The sequence below is a fragment of the Plecotus auritus genome (genome assembly GCF_963455305.1).
Source record: "Plecotus auritus genome assembly, chromosome: 7".
In the NCBI taxonomy this organism is placed as follows: domain Eukaryota; kingdom Metazoa; phylum Chordata; class Mammalia; order Chiroptera; family Vespertilionidae; genus Plecotus; species Plecotus auritus.
Genome location: NC_137774.1, coordinates 20,258,853 through 20,267,719, shown reverse-complemented (window position 1 = coordinate 20,267,719; position 8,867 = coordinate 20,258,853).

Sequence of the window (8,867 nt, the reverse complement as noted above, 5' to 3'; positions counted from 1 at the left end):
CATCTGAGTCTGTGTCCCTCGCTGGGAAGCCAGGAACAGGGTCAGGGATGCTCTCCCACCTCCTGGCAGTCAAACGGGTCACTTCAATGGGCGTCTTCATCCTCCTCCAACAAGAGCCTGGGAAAATGCCCCAGAGCTCTGGCCTGGGCACCACCCAGCAGCGCCCACGCCTGCCTTCCCTCCAGCCCAGGCAATCAGCCAATGTCCTGCCTTGGCAGTCAGCCCCTGCCTGGCCAGGGCACCCACCCAGGAGGACTCTGGGAAGCAGACATTCTGGCCTCCCCACCTCACATTTCCATGTGCTTTGGGAGTCCTACCCCAGCTGTTCCCATAAATGGCCAAGTCCCCAGAGGGGAGGTTCCCCTGGGGGAAGGTGCCTTGCATGTGCCTGACTCATTGAGGGAGCAGAACTGGCCCCGTGGCCACCTCAAGCTCCTACCCGCACCAGCTCCATGTCCACTTACCAGTATGCTCCCAGCCATGTCTCTCTGCCCGTGGGGCTCCCAGCCAGGTCCCTTTGCCCCAGCTGGAGGAGGGCCCTAAATGCTGGAGCATGGCCGGAGCCAGAGCCCACCCAGGAATTAACTGCCAGGTGCTGCCCCTGCCTGTGGCCCCAGCGCATGCCCTCACCCTGAGACACCCCTCAGAAGGCCAATATGGATTTGAGGGAGTGTCATTTTGAGGAACACATTTTCATAGCTTTTATCTATGTTTACTGTAGAAAATTTGTAAAGTCCAGAAAACTATAAAGAAATAAAAACCCTTTATGTCGATAAGAGATAAGCACTGCTGACATGTTGGTGTATATCTTTCCAGGCCGTTTTTCTCAGCCCATAGTTAGAATGGATCACACTGTACTTAGGTGTGGATCCTCTGCCCCACTAACAGGATCAGATATATTTTTCAAATATGTAAATGCCAAACCTAGAATCTAGCCAAATGGAAGTGGGTCAGTTTTCCAGGACCATGGGCTTCCACAGCCAGCCTGGCCCCTGCCAGACCCAACCCTTATACCTGTCCCCCAGTATTCTTTTTGCTCCCCCATCTTCAGCTGCCATGTGTGTGTTTGTATCAATACTTGTGTGTGCATATATCTGCATGTATCCGTGTGTGTGTGTCTGTCTGTGTGTGTGTTGCACATAGACGTGGTTGTACAGCCCTGTTCCATGGGGCAGGATGTGGAGTTGAGGTATTTGGGGTATGCAAGAGGGTGGAAGTTTACAATTACTTAGGGCAATGGAATTTATAAACATATTCTCTAAATAGTTCCAAGCCTCTCCATCAATAGACTTAATTACCCCCTCCCCAGCCTGATGTTTTGAAAGCTCTTTGTCTGCCAGGCAGAGGTCATTGTCACATCACCCCCTTTCCTATCTCCCTGAACTGCAGAGGTTCATGCTGCCTGTGAGAGTGTGTGGGCAGGGTGAGGGCACCAGCATTCGACACCCAAAGGTCTGAGCTGCAGAAGGAGGGCAAAGAAACATAACATTGTGGTCAGCCTGGCCAGCCTTATCCACTAGGCCTTTTGAAATATTTAAATTGTTCAGACTCCTGTTGCTGCCTCCTTGGGTGATGGGGAGGAGGCCCAGTCTACCCGGAAGGTGGCAGAAGAGGAGGTGTTGACAGCAGTAAGACAGGCCATTCCAGCATTCAGACTACTGGTGGCTCAAGTCTGAGCCCTTCCCCGTGCTGAGCCTGCCAGGCATCGGCTCCTGGGTGACCAGCCTTTTCTTTACCTACGTGGATCAAAGGTGGTTATAGTTGCTTGACAGTTTCTCCACACCCCCTCGCAACCCCCATACTTGACAGATGAATGGATAATGAAAATGTGACTACATATACAACAACGTGGATGGACTTTGAGGGCATTGTGCTAAATGAAATAAGTCAGAGAAAGACAAATACTGTATGATTTCACTTATATGTGGGATAATAAAAAAAACTTATAAAGAGAACAAATTGGAGTTGCCAGAAGTGGAAGCTGGCGGGTGGGTGGGGGGGGGCGCGGTTTGAAATGGGTGAAGGTGGTCAAAAGGCCTAAACTTCTCATTGTAAGTCCTGGGATGTAATAATGTACACATGGTGACTATAGTTAACAAAAGAATACTATGTTTTATTAACCACTGAAGCAGGAGGAGGGATTTCCCTGAGAGTTTAGTCAGTTTAACCAGAAGTACCACTGATTTTTCTGTTATGGTTTAAATACATTTCTATTATAACAGGTCATAATTGGAGGGCTGTTTGATCAGTTTCTCTGGTAATAATGTCAGCTTGTGTGAAGGGGTGTGAGGCTGTGGGTACGCTGGGCTGAGGAGGGTGAATGAATGGGACATAGGAGGAGGTAGTCTGGGTGTGGAGGAAAGGGAGTCTGGAGAAGGAATCATATGTAGCCCCGGCTGGTGTGGCTCGGTTGCAGTGTCATGATGTACACCAAAAGGTGGCAGGTTCAATTCCAAGTCAAGGCGCATGCCCAGATTGTAGGTTCAATTCCTGGTCAGGGCATATCCAGATTGTAGGTTCAATTCCTGGTCAGGGCATATGCGAGAGGCAACCAATAGATGGGAGGCAACTGATAGATATCTCTCTCTCTCTCTCTCTCTCTCTCTCTCTCTCTCTCTCTCTTCCTGTCCCCCCACCCCCACGCCTTCCTCTCTTAAAGAGAGAAAAAAAAAAGAGCCCTGATTCCTCTTGGCTCTGTCACTAACTAGCTGTGTGAACTAGGTCCTATGTTCACCATTGTGGATCTCAGCCTCCTTACCTGTAAAATGGGGACAGTTAAACCAGAAGGTGGGTGGGGCTTTCCAGCTCAGACATTCCCTGGCTGACCCTCTAGCCCCTGATGTCACAATATGGAGCCAGATCGTGACTGGCTTATAGCTCCTCCCAGCTTTGCTGTTCTCTTGGTCATGGACACAAGATGGACTTGCCCTGGACCTTCCCTACTTGCCATGGCTCAGGAGCGAGGGTGAACAGAGCTCAGGTGGGGCATGGTATCAGACAAGGAGACCAGGCAGGGGCAGGCCACTCCCAGGACAGTTTAATGCCCACTTCCTTCTCTGCAGACAAGCTCTACAATGAGACCGTGGCAAAGTCATTCCTGCAGTTATATGAGCATATAGCCCAGACTGTGTGGAACCAGTTCACGGAGGCCACCTGCAACTATGTCACCAGCATCACCAAGAAAAATCGAGAAGAGATGGGATAGCACTTGCATCCCAGCCCCTTCTCCCCTTGCTCTTCTCAGGGGCCTCAGGAGGTGTGTGTGTAGGGGGTGGGGATCCACACCTTCTGCCCCCTGTCCAGAGCGACAGGAAAGAGAGAAGTCCCAAGTCTCCATGCCCTTGGTGACACTAAACACTCTCTGGGCAAGAATCTCTCACTGCTTTCTTCTTGTAATTATTTCCTACTTGCCTTTAGGGACCCAGACTTACTCCCTTCTTCCTCTTACCAAATCTTCAATGATTCTGAACCCTTAAAGTGGGCCCTGGGAGGAGGTTGGGAGGCTGTGGCCCTGGAGTTCAATGTGGGACCCTTACTCCCTCCCCTCACTTCCCATGACAAATACGGTGACCCTCCTTCCAGCTGCACAAGGAGGAGAGATCCCAGCACATGCTGTACTTTGGCACCCGGGCCTGTCTGTTTAAGAGCACCAGGTCCCAGGGCCCAACCGTGAAGCGCATGCTGAGTAAGCTGCAGAACAAAGGCAAGGCAGCCCTGCCAGGCAAGCTCCAGGAGGTGATGAGTGGAAGCCCCAGGCCTCCAGGCACCTACTCCCCACCCCAGGGGTTGATGGGCTGGCCGGTGGGGAACCAGGGCAGGGTCAAAGCATCCTCTGGGGAGGAAGGAAGCAGAGGCTGGTGGGAAGATGCCTCAACCATCTAGTGGGGCTAGCCCATGGCTCAGGTTTGCTGGCCAGAGCTTAGTTTGGGGCGATTATGAAGGGCCTGTTAGCTCTGCACATGCCTTTATGTTTATTTGAACCTTTACAACCCATAGTCATTCATAGAGGAAGAACATGCGCCTCACGGTCACACAGCAGCCCTGGGGTGGCAGAGCTGGGCACTCAATCCTTTGTCCTTTCACCCTCCCACCCCTGCCCCAAAATCTCACCAGTGGGACTGGCAGAATCTTGACCTTGTACCTCTCCAAGGGCACATCTCACCAGCTATTGGAAGCACCTGAAGGAGTCCTTTTTCCTCTTCTGTGGACACACCTACCACCCCCTGAATGATGCAGACTAGGGGCTGAGGGAGAGGGGTGGCAACTCTCCAGGTCTTGATCAAAACTCTGTCACCTGGGAGAGGAGTCTCCCAACTCTCTGTCAAGCTCAACGGGTGATCCAGAGGTGCTAGTGAGCCAACAATAAAACAATGAGCCTTTTTGTAGACTTTGTCTCATCCCAGGGATTGGTCATTTTATCCACATTTTACAGACACACACACACACACACACACACCACCCGTTTTACAACAAGGTTCAGTGACAATTAGTCACTGTCACACAGCGTGGAAGGGCAAAACCAACCCTGAGCCTGAAAGAGATTGGGATCTGTCAGTGACTAGTTCCAAGTCCTGTCACCAGTTCTCTGACCTCTAAATCGTGGTTTCCTCGTCTGTAGAATGAGAATGATAGCAGTGTTATGTCACAGGGATGTGACTGTATTCTTGGTACTGCTTGCTAGATGAAATGACCTTGTTGACTGGTCTAAACTGGCCCCCATCATTAGGATGCAGGTAGGGACCTTGCCTGGCTGGTTCCCTCCTGTGTCCCCAGAATAGGGTCCGTGTGGAAAGAGTTCCTAGCATAGAGGCCGTGATCAGTCAGTGTTAACTGCTGTTATTATTTTGTTCTGATTCCCAGTCCCATGTGTTTTCAACTCATTTATTTAATAAGTAAAAATGCATTGTGTCCTCTGCATGCTGGGTCCAATTTTTATAGCTGAGAACCCTACCGGGCAGCACCCCCTGTTTCCCGCCCCCACCCAGGTCGAAGTACCAGGGCCAGTGTCCCCATCCCTCGAACAGAGGATGGATTTGTTCCGGTGCCGGATTTTCCACATCTCTGCCAATGTGCCCTACGTACGGTAAAGGTCTGGGCCCTGCCAGCAGGACCAGCTTGGGGAGTTGGAGGTTGGGGACATGAGAACCATCCAAGGACTCCCAGGAAGGCCCTAATCCAGATGTCCCCCTGCATCCCCTCCCATCTCTTACCATCAGGTCCCAAGCCTTCCGAGGGCCCACCCTGGAACCCCTAGGGCTTTTATATCAGATCCTGTGTGGAGGACAGAGGAATATTCTAAAGCACCTGTGCTGTCCCGAGGGGAGGGCAGGAGAGAGGGAGGCAAGGGTTGGTTCAGAGGCTGAGGAGGAGAGTCCTCGCAGTATCCGAGGGCCATCCTGTAGGGGGAACCTCCACCGGAACTTTGGCTGCTGACTGGGGCTTCATGGCCACTGCTGTTCCCATCAGTCAGAGGATACAGGTCTGGTGAGGTTAAACCTGGGTCTACTGGTTTCAAGACCAGCGCTCCAACCACTGACATGGTCTTTTCCCCATTGATTTTCAACTGATTTCCAGAGGTCCATTTCCCTAATTGGTCAAGGTCATTTTGAGTTTTATTCCTGTCTCCCAGAGGATTAACAAAGCCACACATTTCACATCCTTTGCGAATGTAATGAGCATATTTGTGATCCCACCATGCACTTTGTCAGTAACCACTAGGCCAGATGGAGCTGTAGGACTGAGCCCCTGGCTTCGCTCCCAGGCAGGGGTGCACCTTGCTCGCCTATTGTCTCCCTAGTCTATTTGCTTTTCCATCTTTTCACACTACAGGGGTTTATTCTGGTCAATTGCCCAGGTTGGAGCTTTTCTGAATGCACAGAACAGAAGGAGCTTCTCTGCTGTCTGCATTCATGTCTCTGACTGCCCATCATTCATTCATTCAGCCAACATTTACTTGTGCATATGCCCACCAGCCTGCTGTGCAGCCAGCAGGGGACAATGGGCCACAGGATAAATCAGTAACCGTAATACAAGAAAGGAGCTGGTGCAGTAGGGAAGTGCTTTGGTGAACATGCAAAGGGGGTGAAGAGATGCTGGGGGACCAAGGAGAGATCTCTGTTCCCAAAAACAGTAATGCAAAAAGTAGCAGACATTTGTTTTCAACACATCAACTCACTTTTAATTCTGAGCCTTCCTCCCACTCGATTGGTGGCACATTTGACTCAATCGTTCTCACCACTTCCCTCCTCTACTCCACCCAGGGCACACAAGGCTCCCAGGTCAGACTTGGCACCCAAGCACGTAGAGGCCTTGCCACTCTTTGCTGATCCACTGCTCACTGGTCCTCATGCATGATTGTCCAGACTCATGCTCAGGGAAGACCCTGATTTCCAGGTTTAGGATTTTAATCACCATTTTCTAGGCAGAGGGCAGAGGCGAGGTCTCTGAGAAAAATGGATATCATGTGCTTTGAGGAGGAGAGATGATAGCAGAGTGGAATATGGACTGTGGAGGGAGCGGTAGGTGAGTGTTTGCATGAGAGAAGAATTAGGGCAAGATTCTTTTTTTTAAAATGGAGATAACACTGCCCCCTTTTAAATACACACACACACACACACACACACACACACACACACACACACATATATATATATATATATATATATATATATATATATATATATATTTCAGAGAGGAAGGGTGAGGGAGAGAGAGAAAAACATGAATGATGAGAGCAAATCATTGATCGGCTGCCTCCTGCATGCCCCCTACCAGGGACCAAGCCCGCAGCCCGGGCATGTGCCCTTGACCGGAATCAAACCCGGGACCCGTCAGTCCGCAGGCCGACGTTCTATCCATTGAGCCAAACTGGCTAGGGCAGGGCAAGATTCTTGGCTGCTCTTTTGCCTCATATATCTTAAAACTTGATTTTGGTATATTTTACTCATCTTCCTAAATGTATTTGCCCTGAGCCAGTCTCTGGTCTAGTTCTGCTGGGGATGGAGGGTCTAAATGGACTTGATCCAAATTTCCAAAGTCCCCCTGCCTCATCCAGCCAGCCATGATGGGCTTGACCTGGTCCATGGGGCCTGTTGCTGCCACCTTAGAGTTGAGAGCTCCGGGCAACACCCAATTGCCACCTTTGCAAGTCTCAGATGCTGCCCACATGGACCATCAGCTGGACTTTGGGTCAAACCTCTTGTCCCCCTCTCCCCCTGAAGGATTTTCTAAATAGGCAGATTCTCAATGGTCTAGCCTGCCCTGCGCCAGCTCGTACCCTAACGCAGCCCTAACTCCTAGTCCATCTATGATCTGGCTTGAACGAGCACAGCACTGCTGCTGCATGACCCTGTCTACACCTGCTGCAGCCTCAGCCAAGCCCATAGCCCACGCCCCAGCCTATGCCCAAGTGCTTCCTTGTGCACCAGCTAGATGCCAGTCTGGCATCGGAGCACAGGGTGGCATCTTTTCTCCGGACCCCTGCAGGGAGCCACTGCTGAGCACCATAGGGTACATAGCCCTATCTGTGCCCATCTCCTCTTCTGCAGAGTCAGACATTCCTGTACAAATCCTTGGTGCCCAGTTCATGAGCACTGTGCTCTGTATACTGGCCAGCACATCTTTCTGCTGATCCTTTGGCCTGCCCTGTGTTGGGCTGCATTATCTAGCCCCCCAAAGCTACTTGTCAGCCGTCTGAGATGCAAGTAGCCTCATAAAATGCCCACGCCCCTCCCTGCCCCAGTCCTAGCTCTCCCAAATGGAGCCAGTGGGTAGCTGGGCATCAAGCCACGCTTGATTAATGATTGACTTCTTGAATATTTAAACAAAGCTCATCTCCAGCCACTCAGTTTCAGAGATGGCCTTGTTGGACACACACACCTGCTGCCTGGTCTGTTGCCCTGGGGATTGAGCACAGGGCAAACAGCACCTTTCCAGACTCAGTGGAGGAGGGGACAACAGGGAGGGAATGCTGTTGGAGGACTCTAGGGACAAGCCGAGGAAGAGAAAAAGAAGGCCTCTGCTCTTGCCCCTTCTAGCCCTTTCTTTCCAGCCTTGTTCTGCCTGCAATGGAGACAAACTGACTTTGGACTGAGGCCCCGGGGGCTCCTGGGGAGGCTGAGAATCAGTTCCTATCAGAGATTAGGGAGCCTTGGGGGGAAGTAGCATCACAGAGAGGAGGCACCAGGACCACAGTTGAGCTGGTGGGAGGGTGGCCAAAAGATAAGACTGGCTTTCTCTAGATTAAGAAGTCAGGGGCTTGCCTGGCCTGCATGGCTTAGTGGTTGAGAGCTGACCTATGAACCAGAGATCACAGTTCGATTCCCAGAGCCTAGGTTGCAGGCTTCAGTGCAGGAGTTGGTCGATCAATGATTTCCTCTCATCATTGATGTTTCTATCTCTCTCTCCCTTTCCGTTCCTCTCTGAAATCAATAAAAAAATATATTTTTTAAAAAGAAGTCAGGGGCTCAGGGGACAGAGGTACTGGTCTGAGTTTTCCATGGACCCTGCCTCTGCCCAGGTTTCAAGAGGTCTTCCTAAGTTTTGACTGAACCCACACACTCTTGTTCAACCACAGGCTTCACAGCACCTTCACTTGATGTCTCTGTCACTACGTTGCTGAGTTGTAATGTCCTTATTTTGTCCCCATTACTAGCTTTCAGCTCTATAGGGGCAGGGCACCTATCAGGACTGTACCCCCGTGTAACATCTAGCCAGCACAGACCATGGCACATAGTGGGGACTTGGAAAATGTTTGAATGAGTGAGTGAATGAGTGTCCCACTGTCCTAGTCCCTCAGAATTCAGCACCCCATGAAGTGAGCCCATGAAAAACAGCCCTACCTTTTCTCCACAGCCACCCTATCCCCC